This window comes from Humulus lupulus, chromosome X (assembly GCF_963169125.1).
Source record: "Humulus lupulus chromosome X, drHumLupu1.1, whole genome shotgun sequence".
NCBI lineage: Eukaryota > Viridiplantae > Streptophyta > Magnoliopsida > Rosales > Cannabaceae > Humulus > Humulus lupulus.
The window spans coordinates 189,838,530-189,862,709 of NC_084802.1; the positions used below are offsets into that span (position 1 = coordinate 189,838,530).

Here is a 24,180-nt window from a genome sequence, read left to right on the forward strand (position 1 = left end):
TCAGAGAATCAGAACAAAAATGCATAAATATTATAGATAATTCAAGCCAACTTGAGGCAGATTAATATATAAAATAGAAAATCTAAATCATATTCTCTCATTTAATGGGGAAATATTAATCAGTTATAAGCAGCAAGAGGGAACTTATAAGATATAACTTTTACTCATGGAGAATAAAAATAATGTTTCATATATCTTTCTTAATTCAGACTGTCAATACTGTTGCAAAAATGACCTTAGGGCTCTTAATCTGGTAGGGACATCCAGCAGGAATGATAACAACTTCTCCTACATGTTGCATGAAAGTCCAAGGTTCAATCTCTGGTAAAAATAGAGATGGGTTAGATTCAGTTATTTTAGATTACCACAAATGATGAAACTCACAAACTACTTACCAAACTCCTCCTTAAGCCTCATTTTGTGAGTGGTGTCAAGAAAGAAACTCTGATCGATAATTGGATGATCAACCTAAGGCAGCCAAATTAAAAGTTTAAGAGAAATTATTTGACAGGAAAAGACGACAACATTTTAGCTTTTACACTTACCCGCTTGTGGCAAGCAAACTCATTAGAATGCCTTTTGAAATAATCTATAAGCTTGGGAACATCGTGTCTGCAAAAAACATCCCATTGGGCAACATCAGACATTGCTAGTGATTTCTTCCCATCATGATTGGAGCTTTAATTGTTACCCTTGAAACTTTTCCTGTCTTCTGATGTTTCTGAGCCATGTATACTCTCACAAGAAGGTAGCAAAGTTTCAGAATCAGAATCAGATTCAACATCCCGAGCAATTTTCTATCCCATGATTCGTGAGTGGCAGCAGAGGAACACGATACCCGAGCAATTTTCCTAAAACCTGGGGTAAAACTAGGGTAAAACAAACCAAAGATACAACACCAATCACTCATATTCCTAAAACCTCATAATGGTACACGGCATCTGATATAAAAAGTAGGGCTGATCATTGGGCAGGTTGGTCGGGTTACAAGGCATTTTTACCCGTCCAATGTCATAATCGGGTTAGCAAAAGTGACCCGTAACTTGCCCAATTAAGAAATTTTTTCTTTTTTAACCCGTCCAATAATTTGGGCGGGTTGGTCGGGTTAACCCGCCCAAACCGAAATTGTATTTTTTTTTTTGCGGGTTGGTCGGGTCAACCTGCCCAAACAAAAGTGGTATTTTTTTTTTTACATTTTTGTAATTTTTTTCTTTTAAATACTAGTACTAATAGTGTGAAGTTTATCTTTTTAAGCTTAAAACAATATTTTAAATTTATAATAAAAAAATTAAAACAAAACTTAATTAATTTATATATTTATTTTAATATATTAAAAATAATAAATTAATAATAAATTCTTAATTGGGCGGTTTAAATTTTGGTCGGTTTATTCGCGTTGCGTTTTATTGCGGTTTTTTCGGGTTGGTTTAGGCGGATTATTCGGGTTGGGCGGGTTGTAAAAATTTCTGCACAGGCCTAATAAAAAGGATAAGAAATAACAAATGTTGATTAGAATGAACGAGTAAAAGATTAGAAAAAATTCAAAGCTTCACAGAAAATGTATGGATTACGTTCTTCATTAACAATATACGAGTTTTAAAAACTCTAGGTTGTCCACTAATACAAGACAAGATCTACTAAAGCGCTTGTCAAAGGCATAGATTAACATGATATTGCAAATTGGCTTGAAACAGAGGTATCACTGTGAGTACTTTGAACTAAAACTATCTAATAAAAAACATGCACACACCTAATTGTTACTTGTCTTCAACCAATACTGAAATTCCCTTGACTGAAATAAATGAGAAACTTTATTTATAAATCAATACTTCAAGAGATTAGTCATTTGAACCACAACAAGAGAAAAGAAATGGACATACCATGTCATAGGAATCATAATACAGTTTTAAGACAGAATCAGCCTGTACAAGTTGCTCGATGTAGCCATATGAGATATAAACACACGGACCTAGGTCAGGCTTCTGGATATCCTTTGGCAACCTTGCAGTACGATTTAGAAGACCAGATGTTGGATTCATGTATTCTTGAAGTGGCAGAGTATGGATTATTTCAGCATAATGGGATGGAAACTATTATTGAAACAATTGGGAAGAAAGCCAGCCCCTTAATTTCAGAGTCTCATTCCATGTATTCTTATGTGTCTGGCCCTTGAAAGAACCCATGAAGTACTGCTTAATACCAATTTCTACCTGCCACATGACCCAAAAATGACAGTGTCATACTATGATCTTATGCCATAAAAGCATAAGTTGAAACTACCATCCAATGTCATAAAAGCTTCAGTGGTGTGTCTAGAAGCTTCTTTTTTTAGCTTGTGGTTGTTATATGCAGCTATGCCTGCTATGGCTACATAAAAATATATTCACAATGAATATCTTTATTACTGTAACATTCTAGCGCCATTTAACTTCACTAGAGTTCCTTTCAATAAAACATATCTATATATATATAGTCATATATTTGTCTAATGTACAGGGGCCTATTATGAACAAGATCAGACAAGGCTGGGGAAGCAAGAGAGGGAAAGATAAGGGTGAAAAAAATTTGTCAAGCCACGAAGGACCTTATTCTTCATTTCTTTAAAATAGATATAACACTTTTGGTTGTTTCAGGGAGATAAAATATTTCAATCTCATAACATGTTATAATACATACTTTGACTCTAAATTCAATAGTACCCAGAGTTTTATTTGAATTAAATCTGCCATTATTTTTATTATTTACCAAAGATATGAGACAGGAGCTATTGTGTGGAGCTTGTTATCAGTGGAAAAGAGAAAGCATTATGAACTAGACAACCATGTATATATTAGTTTACATCCCCCTTTACCCTTTTATTTCATATATAATTCTTTACTTCATATTTAAATTTACAATTTTGTGTTTGGTCACTTTTGAAACCACTCTAGAAATTGCAATATCAAGTGATCCACGGTTGTAAGAGCTTGGCTGAAGAAAAGAGACAAATGAGAGATATTAAAGGACAAATTTTTATGGCTATAGAATGCATGCTATTACCAAAACCGTTTTCTTTTGAGCAAAGCTATGGCCCTTGCTAGTAAGAAAGATGTAGCAGCCCTTCAAAAATTATCTCTTACTGGGGTAAACCTTATAAACAATACTTTAACTTGATATTATAGTATCGAACTTTATAATTTAAGAAAAATAATAGTATTTTTTTTGTCATTTGGGTGAAAATTTCATGTCCCACTGTCTCTCAACTCTCGTCCACCTCTATTGATCATTATTTTCTACATTTTCTCAAGAATAAAAGTGTGTTTAAAATTAACAAAAACCATATTGATCTATTCCCTTTCCCTTTGCTAGAATTTGTTCCCTTTCCTTTTGTATTTTTTCCAACTGAGTTCTCTAGAAAAGCATATTAAAATATTAACATTCAAAACCACCATCACACACTCACACAGTTAATGCATAAAAACAAAACAAAATAACTTACATCAAACCAAGCATATCACGATATTGCTTCATATAGCCACATAGTATCAGCCTTGTCCAAACAAAACATAAACCATCACAAAATCATTCCGTCTATTTTATCAAATACAATTATGTAAAAATAGGTCCATGCTACTCCAGCTCAAGTCACCAGTATAATTCTTGCATATATCATGACAAATTAATAACAAAATAAGATGCTTTAGAAAACTGAACTAACGATTTATTTATATATATATAACTGAAACTGTAAGCGTAGAAGAACAGAGGGTTGTTAAGGCTTTGGGGTGCTGAAGAGGGAAAGGGGAAAATAAAAAATAGGGTTTTATGAAACAATACCAAAAACACACACTGTTAGAATCAAGAACATACTCTGTAGACGATTGGAAACGCCGAAGACAAAGTCGAACGATTGGAAATGCCGAAGATCCGAAGTTGTACTCAGAGCAATGGACTAACTTCAGAGACACCGTAGGCGAAGATGAATGGAGGAGTCGAACAATGATTAACTTTTGGCGAAGAGTACGAATGAACACAGAAGTAGATCCCAGTAGTTATAGGCGAATGAACGGAGAAGCCAATCCCAGATAAATAGAGAAAGACGAGAGAGAGAGAGAGGAGATATGAGGGATGGAGGAGACTTGAGCTGAGATTTGAGGGATGGAGGAGATTTGTGCTGAGATTTGAAGAAGGGATGGATGAAACCGAAGCTAGATAGAGTTCGGAGACTTACTGTGCTTAGTCGAAGAAGAAAATGATGAGTCCGAAATTGGAAGGATTTTTTCTGAAAAAAATGTATAAGTGGCAGACTCCCAAAATATTACCACCTTTTTCATTTGCCACATATATAACATTTTCCATAATACTTTTTCATTACTATTATATTCATGTGTTATGGAAATGGGTATTTGGTGTAGTGACGCAAGTATACGTATCATTTCAAGTAATACAGTGCAAGCACGAGTATTGTCCCACGAAGACTGAAATACTAAGTACCAATATTTAATTCTTTATCTCAATTTGGCTAACGAAAAATTGTTGATAAGAGAAAACTAAAACATAAACATAAAAACTATGAAACAAAAATAATTCATAACTATAAACTCTAAACAAATAACGATGAAGACAATTAATTAGTGGATGAAACTTAGGGAATTTAATCTCGTCGTCTTTCCACTCTCTATTTCCTTAATGCATTATTCTCATAAGATTTTCTTCTAATTGAGATAGCAAGTTACAAAAGTATTCTATATTCGTGTTAAGATATATAAAACTTGACCTATGTTTGAATTTTCTATATTTCTATGATAAACTCAACATATAGGAAGCATTAGGTATAAGAACTTATAAGCTACATAAACCATATTGATATTTTTGTTCAATATTGAAATCTATGTCTAGTCAATTATAGCATATTTGAATCTCCCCTTTCAGATTTTGAAACAAAGTCATATATATCATGTAATAAATGATCAATAAATCACAAGCATTAAGCATAAATTGAAAAGATATCAAATAAGAAGAACAAAACATAAAATTGTATTAATTCATAGAAGAGTTTCAGGAGACTCAATTAAAAACTCTAAAACAAGATTTAGCTCATATTCATACTATTAAAATCCATGAAATTAACAATTAACATAAACTAGAGATGAAAGAAAATAATGAAAAGAAGAAAAACTCTAAGTGATCCAATGTTTCTCCAAAAGTCTTTAGCCGTCTTCTCTTTGTTCCAATTCTGAAAAAACTTCTGTATTATGATGAAAATTGCATTAAAATATGAAATCATACGTACGTTCTCCCCAAGTGAAATGACTAGAATGCCCTTCATTAAAAATCTACAGAAATCCTCGCTTTCCAGACACCTTGCACGGTCGCGCTACTTGTTTCAAATTACCATTTTTCGATAGATTTTTCGTCTTTTTGTCAATTTTGACCTCTTTTTCGTTCCAAAGCATCCTGAGTCCTTCAAAACCTAAATACAAACCAAAACAAGCGTAAAATAGAACAAAATAACCCTAAAAAACTAAAATACTTCCTAAACAGACACACTAAACATAACTCTAAAACTCGTTTATCAAATTCCCCCAAACTTACCATTTACTTGCCCTTGAGTTAAAAACACAACAATAAATAGAGTCGACTAAAAACCTAAACAACAAACACAACTGAATCAAGCCAACAACAATAATTCAAGCCTCAAGCTATGATGACTAACATACTTATATAATCTTCAGGAAAATCAACAAATAATCTAGAATTTCAGTCAAAACATTCTTCCACTTCTCTTAAATTCAAACAAAAATAAAAGCTCCCCTAATTATGATTCATACAAAAAATGTAATTGAATCCATTTATGCTCACCAAATTTGTGCATTTCAGTCAATCAATCCTTTATTATCCCATAAGCTTCCTATACTTGCTAATCTCCACTAATGTAAATAACACATGCTCAAAAATCAATAGGACTTTCACGGCTTATAATTAAATGGATTAGGTAAACATAGATGAAAAAGTCATTTAGGCTCAACTATACCATAAGCATACAAACCAAATAACTCAACCTTTATCAACTCACAAACCCAAAAACCTCTAAGTAATCCAATGTTTCTCCAAAATTCTCCAGACGTCTTCTCTATGTTCCAATTCTGAAAAACTTCAGTATTATGATGAAAAACGCATTAAAATACGAAACCCTACGTTCTTCCCAAGTGAAATGATCGAAATACCCTTCATTAAAAATCTGCAGAAATCCTCGCTTTCCACACACCTAGCGCGGTCACGCAACTTGCTTCAAATCACCATTTTTCGACAGATTTTTGTCTTTTTGTCAATTTTGACCTCTTTTTCGTTCGAAAGCATTCTGAGTCCTTCAAAACCTAAAAACAAACCAAAATAAACGTAATAGATTAAAATAACCTAAACAACTAAAATACTTCCTAAACAGACACACTAAAACGTGTCTAAAACTCGTTTATCATTTATGTAATAACAAACCTCATTGAGAGAGCAATAATTGCAATTAGCTTCAATTGATGAGCTTAATCCTCCTAGTCATCTATAAATAGGGCTAGGACACAATTTGTAAAAGGATCCCAACATTCAGCGTGAGCCATACGCTGCCTGAATATCGAGAGAACTTGAGCTTTTCCAGTTCTTCATCTTCAATACAAGTGACTCGCGGACTAGGGTTAATTAATAACCTGAACCACATAAAATCTGGTCTTCTTCTTCTTCTTCTTCTTTCTTAAGCTTTTCTTTTAATTTGGTAGTTGACGAAAAAGTCAGTCAACAATTAATTTTCCATTTTTTAAAAATTAATTTTTTTAATTGAGAGTGCTAAGTATCTTTTAATTTTATTTAAATTATAAAGGTGAAAAAAATATTTATTAATGAGTAATTTTATACTAATATATATATATATATATAAAAGATGTGTGAAAAGAAATTTTAAGAATTTATTACTAATTTATTTAGAAATGGGTGTGGAGAGAAAAAAAAAATGGGTGTGAATAGAAGCACCATAATTACAATTTACAATAAATACTTAGAATTCAAGACTACTAGATAAAAATTAAGTGAAGTAAAATTACTAAATTATTTCTACACACAAATTAAACTAATAATAGAATAGTAATACAATAATTTTATTTCCTTTCTATATATCAAATAAGTATAAATGAAAGGAGGAGTTATATACACACCCCATTCCATAAAATTAAAATATATTTTATTTAAAATTACACCCCATATATTTCATATATTAGATCTTAATTTGTACAATATTTTACAAAAAATAAAAGAAAAATAGAATAAAATTGTGCATCTCATTCATTAAATTTTGGAAATTAAAGTAGGTTAAATGATAAATTTGCTTTTTTCTTAATAAAGTAAATAATTAAAAAAAAAAACATCGTAAAGAGTTTAATGCAATCTCAAATATAATTTTATGAAAATGTAATTAAAAAAAAAAACTTACTTTCAAATTATAGGATTGTTTCAATAAGAAATTTTTATTGTTGTGTTGATATAAAAATGAAGTATTTTTAAGAGATTAGAAATATTAAATTTAATAGAGAAAAAAATTTATAATTTTAATTTCATTTGAATTGGGGTGTAGTCACTAAGTCTAAAATTTTATAAATAGAATTAAAGATTTAAAGTGATATATTTTAGTCTTTTTTATAAAAGATAAACATGTAATAAGAAGGATGATCTATATTTATACCTTATAAATGTATGTATATAGCCCAAATTAAATATATACAATTCCAAAAATTAAAAGTATACATTTATTTATAATTACATCTCATATATTTCCTATATTATGTGTTGATTTGTTTTTGTAACATTTTACAAAAAGAATAAAAATAAAACACAATTGTGTATCTCATTTATTAAATTAAAAATATTCTCAATAAAATAAATAATTAAAGAAAAATCATAAATGTTAATACAATCTCATAATAAATTTATGAAATGGTAATTAATAAATAAAATAAACTTACTTTTATATTATATGATTATTTTTCAATAAGAAAATTTTATTATTTGTTGTTATAACAATGAATATAATTTTGAAAAGATTCAATATAAAAAGAAAAAAAATTTAATTTTAATTTAATTAAAATTTGGTGTACTTTCTAAAGCTAAAATTTTATAAATCGAATTAAAGACTTAATGTAGTATATATTAGTCTGACAAAAAAAATGTAGTTTGTATTAGTCATTTTACTTAAGGATAATATATAATAAGAAAATATTTTTAAAATGGGGTGTCTTTATAATTTGGGGAGTTATATTTATACCATACAAATATATAAATACACATTTGTTAATTATCATCATTCTATAAATAGAAATATACATTTAATATAATTCCACTCATGTATTTCTTATAATAGGTCTTGATTTCTATACCCATTTAAAAAAAAATATATGGACATCATTCATTAGAAATAAGAAATTAAAGTTTTCAAATAATTCTTAATAAAAATAAATAAATAATTAAATAAAAAAATAAAAATTTAATGCAATCTTAAAGATAAATTTATGAAAAATTAATTTTAAAAAGTTAATAAACTTACTTTCATAATAGATGAGTTTTCTAGTGAGAAATTTTACTATTGTGTTGCTACATAATTTTTAGAGATTAAAATGACTCAATTTAAATAAAAAAAATTATAATTTAAAACTTGATTAGAAATGAAGGTGTAATAAGTGTAAATTTTATAAATAATTAAGGATTTTAAAATATAAATTTTAGTCATTTTAATGATAAATATGCAATAATTTCTTTTTTTATATATAGAAATAAGTTGTATTCATATATTGATGGGGTGTAAATACAACTACCCATATAATTTTATGAGGTATAAGTATAACTGTTTTAGCTGTAGTCCTTATTCTTTACACTTTGTAACACTCAGGTCCCGAAAGTTGATTTTGTATCAGTTAGGTCCCCAACTTTTTCAAATTATATCATTTAGGTCCATAAATGTTATTTTTATTTCAAAATACATAAATAAAATATAAAAAAATAGTAAATCAATCTTAAAAAAAATTGAACCACTTAATTTATGACAATATCAAACATGACATTGATATTTTCAAGATAGTTTTAAAAATATTAAATAGTTTTATAAACTAAATTAATTTTTCATTAAAAAAATTCTTACCTATACTTTTTTTAAGAATAAATAGGAATTTTGCCCCCAAACTATAACAATCATTGCAAATGTGCCTATTTAGTTGCATTCTGTTTATTTTTTAAAACCGTTTGCTAGTTTGACCACTGACTACAGGTATAGTTATAGTATGATGATCTATTTAACTAAGTTAAACTAGTCGAAACCGAGTTTATTAGCATTAAACATACAGACATTAGCTCTAGGAATGTCGATATATATTCTCGTAATTTGTCATTAGACTACTATCTATGCATATATTTTCTGTCTGGACTATTGAATTATGTTAGATTAGCGTTATATCAATGTTACATCAGCAAACTGCTTAAAAAAATGAACGGTTTGCTAGTCTAACCACTGACTACAGGTATAGTTATAGCATGATGATCTATTTAACTAACTTAAACTAGTCGAAACTGAGTTTATGAGCATTAAACATACAGACATTAGCTCTAGGAATGCCGATATATATTCTCATAAGTTGTCATTAGACTACTATCTATGCATATATTTCCTATCTGGACTATTGAATTATGTTAGATTAGCGTTATATTAATGTTACATCAGCAAACTGCTTAAAAAAAATGAATGAAATGCAACTGAAGGGGGACATTTGCAATGGCTATAATAGTTCGGGATGATTTTTTTCCAAAAGAAAAAAGTTTAGGGGGCTACAAGGATCAAATTTAAGGGAGAAAAAAAATCCTATTTATTCTTTTTTTAATATTAATAACTAAATTATCACGAGATTATCAATATTCATCATGTACATATTTATTTTTTATTTTATAAATTTTTTCTATAATGAAACTTATAAGTAATCATGTATATATGCACATAAATAAGTTTATATACATTATTAAGTTTTTAAAAAAAAATATGAAATAAAAAAACATAAATATAATAAAAATTGATAATATAGTTATTAATATTACTTTTAAGACAACAATGTATGTAAGAATATATTTTTTTAATAAAACATTAACTTAATTTATAAAAATATATTAAATATTTTTAAAAATGTTATGAAATATTTTTTTCTCATGTCATATTTGTTATTGTCATAAATTAAATGTTCAAATATTTTAAGAATGATTCATCATTTACTTTGTATTTTTTATGTATTTTAAAAGAAAAAATAAATAAAAATAACATTTATGGATCTAAATGATACGATTTAAAAATGTTGGAGACCTAACTAATATAAAATCAACTGATATAAAAAATTAAGTATTCTGAAGAAGAAAAAAACAGTACTTTTTAGTCTACGCTTAGTATTTTCTTCCCCTCATATATTTTACTTTCTACGTATTTTTCTTTCATCTTTACTAAATAGAGTGTTATGTTATGTTTGGTATATAAAAAAAAAAGTGAAAAAATATAGTGACTATATCTCTTTATTATTATAGTATATGCAAAAAGAGAAAAAAAATTATAAAAGGAATAAGAGTAAAAACATTAAATTATTTTTATACATAAATTATAAATTAATAATGTTGACGTAGTTTTTCGGCAACATGAGATTTAGAAATCCGACAATAGAGATATTACACTTTTTAATAAACTGAATAGAAAGAAAATGACAGAAAACAAGAACACAATATGCTCACACGATTTTACGTGGTTCTGTAGTTAAAATCCATCTAGTATACGAATCACTCTTATTGATCTGTTTATGGCTCTTGATGAAATTGTTTATGACCATTTCAGCAGTGTTTTGCATATAGAAAATTGATCATTTTTCCTGTCCATTCTCATTGTATTTATAGGAGATTCTCATGGACAGTTTTGGGTAATCGTACGTTAATATTGTAACTTACAAATTTGAGCAACTTCCCATTTATATAAATACATGATTGCCTATTAAATTTATATATGTTATATTGGGTAATAAATGTATAATAAAATTTTGGCCTTTATGAGGCGTAAGGAGAATATCCGAGCCTTTTGCGATCATTCACTGTGCGTCATGGTCAGGCTTCCGCGAGTTGAATACATTCCTTGAGCGGGTATTGTAGAACTAATCCGAATTGACATGAGTAATGTTTAGAATTTCATGAAGGCGGTCCGAGCAATGCGTACCTCGAACTAAGTTGTTGGCGTAAGAAGCGATATAGAGACTATCTGATTGTCGTAGGTTGTCAAATTGCTCATTCAATAGTTAGCAAGATACCCTATGTATGCTTTTCTTCATACGCTTGTCTGCCAGGTGTACCCTGTGCTGAGTAATTCAACTCATTCTTTTAGGGTACAACAAATAATATCTGAGTAATGTAATAATTTTACAATTTTCATCACATCTTCACCAAAAGAAATTCCTTCATTTCTATCCTATGTATATATATTTGTTTCCCTCCTATTATTTATTTATTTATTTTGCAGAATTCCCTTCTATTTTATTAATTTTCTACCAACATATTTTTAAATAATGAATTTGAAAACTTCCGAAGATATTTTTGATGTAATGAAATTGAAAAGATTTGGTTGCAATAAAGATACATAAGTAAATTTAATACGGTCTTACAAAGGCTTCACATGTTTGGACTAGTTTGCTGCATGCAAATTGCGTATTTAAAAGATGAGGAAATTACATTTTATATGCGATTTTTAATAGAATGTGCAAAAATATGGTTTTTTTTCAAAAAAAATTAATCTATGGCTTTTTTAAAGAATTTTCACTATTATGGGTTTATTTTCCTATATTTTTGTATAAAAATTAGTTTATGCCATAATTTTACTCTTAATCAAATTTGGAAGGGTATGTTTGTAATTTGATTATTATTTTTTTAGGTTATTTGTTTTTTATATTGTCTTTATATTACTAATTTTATATTAAATTTTTCTTTGGTTGTTTTGCAATTTTTTTTTTTTTAATATGAATTGTTTATAAAATTATTATTTATTTAGTATAAATATGTTTTTTTTAAGATTGTGCATTTTTTTTTTCAAATCCTGAGTAGGGTTATTAGTCACTTGATTGATCTTAAAAAAAAATCATAGAGCTAGGTTAAATAACATGTACCAGGAGGGGTAACCAGTTATCCTGAGATGAGTAACTTTCTGCCATAAGAGGGGTAACCAGTTACCTAAGAGGGGTGACGAGTTACTCATATTAAATATGAAAATAAACATCAAATTTGAAGGAAAAAATGGAAGAACACTTCATTAAAAAAGGAAGAAGAAGTAACTATGATTTTAGTAACATAAGTAACTAGTTACTATAAAGAAACCATAAATATACACACAGCAGAACGTAAAAGTAACCAATTACCCTCAGAAATATACACACAAAGAATGTGAAGGTAACCAGTTACCCATTCACGTTTTCATATTTTTATTAGTTTTCTTTCCAAATTTTGGTATTCCTATAAGTGTTACAGTAAAAAGAAAATGCTGAAAAAATTTATTTGAATTTTTTTTACATATAGTAGAAAAAATTATAAAAAAAATTACAATAATAAAATATAATAAATAAAAAAATATAGTAGAATAATTATGTAATGTTAAAATATATGTGTGAAAAAAAAGAAAAAAGAAAGAAATAGAATGAGAAAAGAATAAGTACAAAATGAAAAAAAAAACAAAAGAAATGATGAATGAAAAAAAATAGATGAATAAATAAGAATGAAAAGAAGAAGAAGAAAAATAATGAAAAAATTGGTAGAAAAAAAGAAAAAAAAAGTTCATATGTGTGAATAAAGAAAAAAAAATGGAATGAGAAAATAATAAATACAAAAATAAAGAAAAAATAGAATGAAAAAAAACTGAAAAATATGAAGAAAAAAAAAATACAAATGAAAGAAAAAAATGGATAAATGAATAAAAATGAAAAAAAAAAGAATGAAAAAATATAAAGAAAAAATTGGTAGAAAAAATAAGGGAAAAAATGGAAGAAAAAACAAGTAAGGAAAAAAAAATGATAGAAAAAAATAAAAATAAAAATAAAATTACCTTCAAAATAAAATAAAATAAACATAACTATGATAAAAAAATATGACATTTCTATATTTTAGTTTCTCATACTTTAATTTTTTCTTTAATAAATTTCTCATTCAAATTAAGAAAAATATAACTTCTATAATTTTACACATTGATAATATAAAAGCCATATTTTTTTTAAATTCCCTTAAAAGTTTAGGTACGTCATCTTTGTTACGTTATTAATTATCAAAGGTTTTAAAAACTATTTAAGTGGTTTAGTCAAATTCATTTGTATAGTCTCCCCAGTTGACAAAAGCTCACTTTTGTTCTCAATTTATCTCTTGTAATGAATTTACCTCTTTTAATTTACCTCAAGTCTTCCATCAAAGTAAAGTTGTTATTTTTTTTAATAGTAATAAAAAGTGTGCTAAATTGTCAGAATGCGTGGAAAAGAGATAGAGAAGTGAGGGCTGAGGAGACATATTAAATTTAGTAATAAAAAGTTTATTGATAAATATTGAATCTTTATTAAACCGATAAATCATAATAATCCATGAAGAATACGTAACACGAAACAGACCAAACAAAGTCCTGTGTCTACATGTTTGGGTGTCCGATCCATCGACTAATTAATCAATAAATAAATGAATCTGATTTTTGGGTATTACGAAACAGATTGGGTAAAAGCCAAAAAAAAAAAATTAACAAAAACCAATGTTCTATATATTTAGATTTTATTATTATTTTTTAAATAGGGGTTACGAAGGAGTAAATTTGTTGTGTAACAATTAATAAACAGTCTGACTCACTCAATCGGTCACTTTAGCGGAAAGAAAAGATGGATTCAGCTGAATTTTCAAGAACTCGAGGACCCAGCTCACTTTTGTCTTTGGGGATAGGAAAAAAAAAAAAGAAAAAGATGCGGCTACTGACAAAGCATCTTGTACTTCTTTTTAAAAAAATATTTAAAAGAAGTAGAATATTATAAAAGTAATTGGTTTTTTTTTTTTTTTTTTTTAAGTATTTTGCATATTTTAATTTAGTTATGATAATTTTTTATAAAATGATCTATTTCTAAAAATTTTGATTGACTGTCTAAAAATTTCGATTAGCTGTCTTAATATTTTGATCACTTGTCTCAAGTGTCAGAGGTCATTTTGCAAAAAAAATATCAAAACAAGGCCAAAGTACAAAATAACTTCAAAAAATAGATCACTTTGTCAAGAGACTCAAATTATAATGGTTTGTTGATTATGAGGAATATGTAAAAATTAGAACAAAAATTATTAGGAGAGATTATCCTCTTTGTATTTATGTCAAAAGCAATATCTAATTGTATTTGTACAAAAGCTCAAGAAGCCAACATATAGACGAAGTTAAATGGTTAAACAACTTAACCACTAACATAAATTGGTTAGACCAAAAACAAAGTAGAAATATAACCAATCTACTCTTAATACGCCCCCTCAACGTGAGATATACATGTGTTGTGATGCTCATCTTGGATAATAAGGCTGTAAATTGAGTTGGAAAGAGAGCTTTGGTCAACAAATCAGCAATGTTGTTGTTGGTGGAGACATGTATAAGCTTGAGCTAGCTTGATTGTATTTTCTCTTGAACAATATGGAAGTCAATGTCGACATGTTTGGTTCTTTCATGGAAGACAACATTTTCTAATACGTGCATGGCAGCTTGATTATCACAATAGAGGATGGCAGTTGTTTTGTGAGGGATGCCAAAGTCACGGAGAAGAGCAAGGAACCAAATTACTTCACAAGTGGCGTTTGCCATGACCTTATATCCAGCTTCAGTTGAGGAATGGGAGACTATAGATTTCTTCTTTGACTTCCATGAGATGGGAGATTGACCCAAAAATACAATAACTGGAAATTGATATTCGAGAGTCAATACAAGAGCCCCAATCAGCATCAATGAATACTTTGAGCTGAAAGTCGTTGTTTTGAAAATCAGTTTCAACATGAGCATGAAGCTAGTTGTTTGAGTTAGAAGGGAAGAAAATGGCTTGTCTCGGGGTGCCTTTCAAGTATTGAAGTATACGTTGGGAAACTTTGAGGAGTTCGGGGGAACGCTAAATATTGGTTGGGTTGATTAACTGCAAAAGAAATATCACGTCTAGTAATTGTTAAGTAAATGAGTTTACTTATCATGCTACGATATGATGTAGGGTCTGGAAGAAAATCACCATCATCATCATTGAGCTTCATGTTAGGCTCCATAGGAGTTGAAGCTGCCTTGGCTCCTAAATATCATGTTTCTGTTAGAAGCTGTAAAGTAAAAGGCCTTTGGGAAACAAAAATTCTGTTAGTAGACCTGCCTATTTCAAGGCCTAATAAAAAAGGAAGAGGACCCAAATCTTTGAGTTTAAAGTTTGAATCCAAACAAATTTTGAACTCACTTATTGCATTGTTGTTGTTGCTTGCTATAACAATGTCATCCACATATATGAGCAAAGCAAGAAAGTAAGTGGAAGTTTGTTTGATAAAGAAAGAATTGTCTGAATGGAACTGTTTGAAGCCATTATTGAGTAAGGTGGTGCTGAGTTTGACAAACCAATGTCTTGAGGCTTGTTTTAAGCAATAAAGGATTTTGTTTAGTTTACAAACTGGGTTTAGAAGGAAGTTTTCCCTTGGGTTTATACCCTTGGGGAATTTTCATATATACACTCTCTTCTAAATCACCATACAAGAATGCATTATTTATATTTGATTGGTGTAATTTCCAATTATGAGTGGTGACTAAAGCAAGAAGTAATTTTAAAGTATTAAATTTTTCAAGGGGAGCAAAGGTTTCTAAATAATCGATATCTGCTTGTTGTGTATAGCCTTTGGCCACTAAACGGGCTTTGTATCTCTCTATCTCACCATTGGATTTGTACTTAATCTTGTAGATCCATTTCCTGCCAATTGAATGTTGTCCAGCTAGTAGTGAGGTTATGTGCCAAGTATTATTGGCTTCAAAAGCAAGTTCCATTTGCATAGCTTGTTTCCATTTTGGCATTGTGGAAGCACTAGTATAAGAAGTGGGGTCGATAATTGTGTGAGCTGTTAAGATGGCAACTTTAAAAGGGGTTGAAAATCTGTCATATGAAAGATAATTAGTGATAGGATGAGCAATAGATGGAGGAACAAAATTATGTTACAAATGTAATCATCTAGATGGGATGACTTGTTAATGATTCGACCAGATTTTGTAGTGAACACATCATGAGTTGCATCTTTTGTTGAAGATGTTGAAGGATGTAAACTTAGCTTGCTAAAACAGAAGGAGGCAAAAAAGTGTTAGAAAAATATTTATAAAGTATATCACTACTATCTGAATTTTTCCAAGGAAAAATATTTTCATAGAAGATAACATCTCTTGAATGTTTTTCCCTTTGAGATTCAAAATCTAATAGAGTGTAAGCCTTCATTCCAGTTGGATACCCTATGAAAATATGTGAACGAGATCTTGGTGACCATATGTGTCTGGTTGAAGGAAGAGTTGAGACATAGGCAAGCCAACCAAAGTTGCGAAGATGCTTATATGATGGAACTTTTTGATGAAGTAGCTGTAACGTCCACAAACTCCTAATAAGGTTTAGTACCTTGGTTAGTGTACTGGGAGGGCATAGTTGAAATTATGTGATTATGTGAATTATATGAGTTATATTATGATATGACTGCTTATGCATATTTACATATAATAAATGTGCTTAAAAATCTGCTTTTATTAAAAATGAGCATTTTTCGTAATTTTGACATGTTGAGGGTGTAATTGTAATTTTATATGTTGTGTGCTTGAGACCGCATTATTATGTGGATATATTTGAGATACTCAACACAAGTTGGTTCTTTTGAGCAATTTAGCGGAAAAGTCACAACGAAGATAAATACCTGGCTTGGCACGAGCCTAGGGGTATTTTGATAATTTGGGAAAACTACTCGGGTTTATTGGTAAATGGAAATAATTTGATGAATAATTGAGATTAATGATTTAATTGGGAATTAGTGGTACAATTTGAGGTTTAGTGGTGATTTAGGCAGAATGGCCAAAATGCCATTGGGTTTGATTTTGAGGGTAAGTTAAGCTAGGGGAAAAATGTTCTTTTGACCATTAAAATAGAAAAAAACTGAACAAGGGCTGAAGTCTATCTGATATATACATTCATCTCCCTATTCCTTTGCTCTAGTTTCTTCTCAAGGTATACACAAAGTTCCAAGAAGCCAAGATTAGAATTGGAACTTTGAATTTTTGGTGGCCCTAAGAAGAATTGGAGCTTGCAGTTGAAGTTAGTAGCCATCAAAGCCAACCTCATAGCTCGGATTTTTGAAATTTCAGAGGAGGTAAGAATCATTTTTGTGGTCTTCATTTATTGGTCTTGTTCTTGAGGAAATGTGTGGGTCTTGACTGAATTTTTGAATTCCGGACTTTTAGAGTGTTTGTGTAAGTATATTAGTGATAGAAACTACTTAAGTTATTGATTTAAAGCTTGTATTAGGCCTGAATTTTGGTTTGGTTGTTGAATTTTTGAATTGAAGAAAAGCTTGAGTTTCGAAAACTCAAAGTGATGGTTTTGATATTTTTGTGTCTCATAACGTTCTAATGTTGTTTTTGTGTTCTTTGGCACTTGGGTAACTTATATTTGGGTCAGAGTTTCGTTAATGTTTGGTTGGAAACTTGGATTGATGAGTTTTGGAGGTCTTAGGTCGGTTAGGGGCAGATTTGGGTTGGAGAAATCATAGAAAAAAGAATCTCAGAAGTCTGGGTTTGCATTGTAGTGCCCCTGCGCTGAAGCATGGGAAATTTGAGTGTCTCTGTTGCTTTTGGGCTCCTCTGCACTAGTGGGTGGGTCCCTTGCGCTATCATCATTTCATAATATGTTTTTTTTTTAGTTTTGGGAAAAGCTTAGGGGCTTGGGAGATAGTTCAATCACCCAAATTGATGGAATTGAAAGTCTCGAGAGCTAGGGAATAGTCATGGAATGTGTATATAGGATTAGTTTTTAATGAGGGTACCGTTTATGCTGTGACTAGGTTTACCGCAAGGCTCGTGAAAGGGGATCGTGCTCGGGGTCGTACCATTACTTACACAGGACTCGAGGTAAGAAAATTGGAATATGAACATAGAGTATGACATTGGCCAGATATTGACATGGAATCAGTTATGAACCGTATATCTGGAAATTTAACCAGCGTTACATGCCCTTGCTATATAATTGAGCCTGTTGCATCTGTTTTCATTATATCTATATGTGGTTGGTCGGCATGGGCCGTATTAGGCTATAATCTTACGAAACATAGGTCGTGATGGCTGGGCCACCATGGAGTGTTGTATACACCCACTCAGCTTAGGCCGTAAGCTTGGCGCTGGGAGCCGAGCCTCGTTCGACAGGGTCGCTCAGCATGGCTGTGTAAATGATCTATGTGTTTAAATTGAACACGTGTATAAGTGGTGAAACATGATTATGAATTATATATTTCGCATGAATATGTTATAGACTATGGAGTATGTTAATAGTCGTTTATATCGAATGTTAATATCATTATGCTTTGTTGAGTTTTCTTGCTGGGCATTGGCTCAAGGATGTTTTATGGTGCAGGTAAGGGCAAAGTGATGGATGCCTAGCCATGAGTTGGAGGGCTATGGAGCGGTGTATACACATTCGGTCTCCTCGGCCGCCGCGGTCGAGATTTATTGAAGAACTCAGTGTAAAAGTTTGAATTTTGTCGCTTAGGTGAACTATTTATAGATTTTAATTTTAATTATATTTTTAACCAACTTTTGGGATCCCATGTAAACTCTTTTACAATTATATTGGAAAGTTAAACCTTTTTATCCAAAAATTTTAAAACCTAAATTGTTACTTATTTTTAATTACACGTTTAAAGTACAAATGACTCGCTTAACGAGTTAATCACAATTTTGAACACATAGTGTAACACTCTTGGTAGAGTAGAGCGTTATAGCTTGGTATCAAAACCGCCAAAGTTTATGGTTCCGGAAGATTGACTGAACATGTATGCTCGTTGCTAAAGACCAGCTCGACTCACGACATGGTATTTAATGTTTTAAATATGTGTTTAACTGCGTAGTTGAATGATGTGCGTTATTTACATGCTAGAGTAGGGAGCATGAGATATACTGATAGGGTCTGGCCCTTGACTGCTATGTGAATAGGAAAAGACATGCTTGTTAGCATTGTTCCCGCATGTGGAAGCTATTGAAATGCTTTTTAGCATTATTGTTGCATGTGTATGCTTTAATTATTCGAATTTGATAGTGGAACGGTCTAGGGGTGGTTGTCATTGCCTGACAATCTTCGGCGTCGGTTGTAGAAGTATTGGGAATATTGTGTAACGTTCCAAAATTCCTAGTAAGACTTATTATTGTTGCATGTGTATGCTTTAATTATTCGAATTTGATAGTGGAACGGTCTAGGGGTGGTTGTCATTGCCTGACAATCTTCGGCGTCGGTTGTAGAAGTATTGGGAATATTGTGTAACGTTCCAAAATTCCTAGTAAGACTTAGTGCCTTGATTAGGGGGCCAGGAGGGCATTATTTGAATATTATGTATTTATATATTAATTAAACGAATATTCATATGGTTATGTGAATTTCATGGGTTATATTATTATATGACTGATTATGCATGTTTAAGTGTATTAAATGTGCGAAACAGGCCCACTTTTATTTAAAGGGGCATATTTGAAATAAATGTAAATAAATACATAACATCCCATGGTAATTGGGATTTAATATCAGATAACAACAAATCCCTAAAGAATAGGGATCTCCTAACAGCTATGTGTGAAAAATGCATTGCTGACCTCGAACGCAAGGTTAACGTGCTTTAGAGATCGACTAATACTTCGAGCTTGTTATTCCAGTCAGCCTCTTCCTCAGCTATTGGTTTCATCGAACTCAATCTTTGGAGACCAATACCTTCGAGCTTGCAACTAAGGCTCAAATAACACCCATATGCGTCAGAGAAGATTCTTTCTTTCAAGCTTGAAACTTAAGCTCGAGCCTTTAAACTTGTGTTTGACCACCAACAACAACAGGTCAGGAATCATGCATATTTATACAAGTGTTCAACCACTACTTGTTATTTTTGAGCTTACGTTTTACGAGTCTACATTTTGAGGCTCATTTATTCATCCTCAAAATTTGGGCCTAACATATTTAAATGTTATTTTTGAAAATACAATTTTATTTAAAAAATAATTTCAAAAAATATAATTAATTTATTAATTTCGAAAATTAATTTATTAATTAATTAATTCGTCTCAATTACATATTTGACCCTGAAGAACAAATTTCTTCCAAATATACCATTTTCCTGATTTTTCCTAGCCTCCGGGACCGCAAACTCTACTAAATTAGGTAATAGAATCCTTCTCAAGCCCTTAGGTTTGAGTCGCCATAACTCAAAACCTAAGCTGGCAATTTTCCCTAATTTGAGTCACAGCTCAAGCCCCATAGGGTCGCGACACGCTACAAGTCAGAGAGCCCCCAACCTATTTTCCTTGGACATGCGCCGTAGCGCAGCCCACCAGGCGTCGTGGCCCCAAGACAATTAAGAGAATTGCCCTAGCCTCTAAGTTCATGCGGTCTGCGGCGCTCCAAGAACAGCGCCGCGTCGCAACCCCACGAACCCAGATTTTCAAAGCTTTTCTCCTAGCCAAATTTCACAGAATTCACCCCAAAGTTGTACCAAACCTATAATTGAGTCCCAAAACCTCAATACTACACTTAAGGCAACACAAATACACCAAACACTAAACCAAAACTTAACCACAACTCAAATTTCCTGCTAATCTCAATTAACACCTCATAATTTCCCAGTTAATTCCAATATCATCGAGTAATCACCAAATAATTTCCCATTACCTGATAATTCCCGGTAATTTTCTAAATTACCAAAATACCCCTGGGTTCACCCTGAGTCGGGTATTTGACCCCGTTGTGACTAAACTGCTAACTTTCTCACTAGGATCGCATCGTGCCGAATAACCCAAATATATCCACATAATAATGTGGTCTAAATCACAAACACGCATATATTTACAAGTATACCATCAACGGGTCAAAATTACAAAAATGTCCTTCTAATAAGAAACGGGTCCACATGCATATTTAATACACTTAAACATGCAAACATAGTCATATCATAATATAACTCACCTAATTCACATAATCACATAAACACATAATTAATTCAATTATTTCCCTCCTAACCCCCTAATCAAGACACTAAGCCTTATTAGGGAATTTGGGACGTTACATCTATCCCCGCCTTACAGGAATTTTTCCTTGAAATTTTATATGAACAGTTCGGGATATTAATCTCGCATGTTTGATTCCAATTCCTAGGTCGCCTCCTTGACCTTGTTGTTCCTCCATAATACCTTAACCAAATGTATGATTTTATTCCTCAGGACCTTGTTCTTCCTGTCTAATATCTGGACTAGCTGCTCCTCATAGGATAAATTTGCCTGCAACTCCAGATCTTCGTAACTCAACGTATGAGCCTCATCGGATGCATACTTCCAAAGCATCAGAAAATGAAACACGTTGTGCATTGCTGACAATGTCGGAGGTAAGGCTAATCTATAGGCCAGCTGACCAATACTCTTTAGGATCTCAAACTGTCCTACAAATCTAAGGCTCAACTTGCCCTTCTTCCTAAACCTCTTCGGCCCTTTCAATGGTGAAACTTTAAGGAAGACATAGTCTCCCACTTGGAACTCCACCTTCCTGTGCTTTGGATCCGAATAGCTTTTCTGTCTACTCTGAGATGCGAGCATTCGAGTTCTAATCTTTTCAATAGCCTCATTGGTCCTCTAAATTGCTTCAGGACCCAAGTATTTCCTTTCACCCATCTCATCTCAATGAATGGGCGATCTACACTTGGTACCACACAACATCTCATAAGGAGTCACTCCAATGGTTGATTGATAGTTATTATTGTAGGAAAATTCTATCAAAGGAAAATACTTACTCCAGGACCCTTCAAAGTCCAAAAGGCATGCGTGAAGCATGTCTTCCAGTATCTTAATCGTTCTCTCAGACTGACCATCTGTCTAAGGATGATAAGCTGTACTAAATTTCACCTGCGTGCCCATAACTTTCTGCAAACTTCCCCAAAACTTGGAAGTAAATGTGGGGTCCCGATCTGATCGACTTCGAAGCCCCATGCAGGCGCACTATCTCTCTCACATAGAGATTTGCATACTGGTCAACTGTATAAGTCGTTCTCACCGGTAGAAAGTGAGCTGATTTTGTGTATCGATCCACGATAACCCACACCGAATCATGTTGACCTACTATTCTGGGAAACTCAACCACGAAATTCATGGTGATATTCTCCCATTTCCACTCCGGGATATCTAGAGGCTGTAATAGCCCTGCTGGTCTCTGATGTTCAGCCTTGATCTGCTAACACATCAGACTCTTAGCCACATATTCCCTCTTCATCCTAGGTCACCAATATAAAGTTTTCAGATCCTAATACATCTTTGTGGTGCCCGGATGCAAAGAGTAAGGGGTGGTATGAGATTCATCAAGAATCTCTTGTCTGATAACAGCATCCATCGTAACCAAGTGGAGCTTCAACATTCATGGTCGTCGGAATAGGGGGAGCATCTGGAGACGAAGCATCAGTGGTGGCTGGAAGTGTGGATGCGCTGGAGGGTCTGTGTCCAGTAGCTCTGGTGTGTGCCATGGAAGATTGAAGAAGAGAAGAAAATTAGAGAGGAAGCTCTGTTGCGTCTGATACCATATTAGGAGAGAAAACCCTCTTTTGTATTTCAGTCAATAGCAATATCTAATTGTATTTGTACAAAAACTGATACATATAGGCAAAGTTAAATGGTTAAACAACTTAATCATGGTTAAACAACTTAACCACTAACAGAAATTAGTTAGACAAAAAACCAAACAGAAATGTAACTAATCTACCCTTAATAAAAATAAAAGGAGGGTGGTAATCTTTTGATAAAAGGGGAAAACAAAAACAAAGAAGGTTTGGAATAAAGATTATTTCCTCCCGACCAACATTATCTTGTCATAACCAGATAAACTCTTTTGTGTACTTTTTATCCTATCCTACTATATATTTGAATTTAATTTAATAGAACATATATCTATAATTTAGAATTGGAAGTTTGAAAATTGATCTAAACTATACTATAATATGTATAATATGAAAGCTTCCACTAACTGAGAAAACTGTCTACGAAAAACTTCAAAAATTGTTTTTTCTATTGTTAGAGCTATCGGATTGAAAAGTAATGAATACTACAATCGTAAAGGAAGGATTTTTTTATTATTATTATTGGGGAGTAATAATTTGGGTCCGTAACCCCTCCAAGGACGTAAAAATATAATTATTAGTCAACATAGTTTGCATCACGAATTATGTGACTTTAGATTTGGATCTCATTTGACGTAAATTTGACAATTACAAAAGTATAGTCAAACTCTCGACAACTTATCACTGTTGGTCGGTCGTTACTATGATTAAAGTTTTTTTTTTCTTTTAAAAAAAATAATTGAATTTTACAATTGGGAGACAGACAGCTGGAGTAATGGTAGGGACACACATGCACGTAAGAACTCTAGCGCTTGGTAATGAACCAATGGTATTGGCCCAGCAAAATCCATTCTACTATTATTCTCTTAGTTTAATTATTCATTGCCTTGCCTTTCTTAACGGTTAATGATAATAACTACTCATATTTTAATTTTAAACAGATATAATACTATCTATCTAATTTCTAAGTATATGTTCTCAATTTCACTTAATAACAATCAATGATTGTTTAGGTGACCCATATTGTAAGTTCTAAAAGTAAAATCAAATTTTATTTAGCTAGCTAATTTATACAATTAATGGAAAATTAGTTGGAAAACAGGTTAACAAAAAGGTAAATAGTAATACTACGGTTCTCTTCATCCTCTACTTACGAGTATAAAAATTTACTATTGTAATTTTACAAATCATTGTGCTTCTAATATGATAAAAAAAAATTATTTTAAATTATTTATATTATTCTTATTTTGAGTTAAAAAATAAAATTAAAGATTGTAATTA

At 31.2% G+C, this 24,180-nt stretch overlaps 2 long non-coding RNA genes across 2 annotated transcripts; both read right to left on the reverse strand.

Moving 5' to 3' along the window:
• On the reverse strand, positions 1-602 carry LOC133807120 (uncharacterized). The gene is made up of 3 exons (XR_009879160.1): positions 546-602; positions 396-468; positions 1-321 (listed from the first exon to the last, which is right to left on the reverse strand). It is a non-coding gene; the product is annotated as an uncharacterized LOC133807120 (long non-coding RNA).
• Positions 603-650: 48 nt separating this feature from the next.
• LOC133805362 (uncharacterized) lies at positions 651-1,961 on the reverse strand. Its single transcript, XR_009878942.1, has 3 exons — positions 1,881-1,961; positions 1,751-1,792; positions 651-858 (listed from the first exon to the last, which is right to left on the reverse strand). It is a non-coding gene; the product is annotated as an uncharacterized LOC133805362 (long non-coding RNA).
• Positions 1,962-24,180: the final 22,219 nt, after the last annotated feature.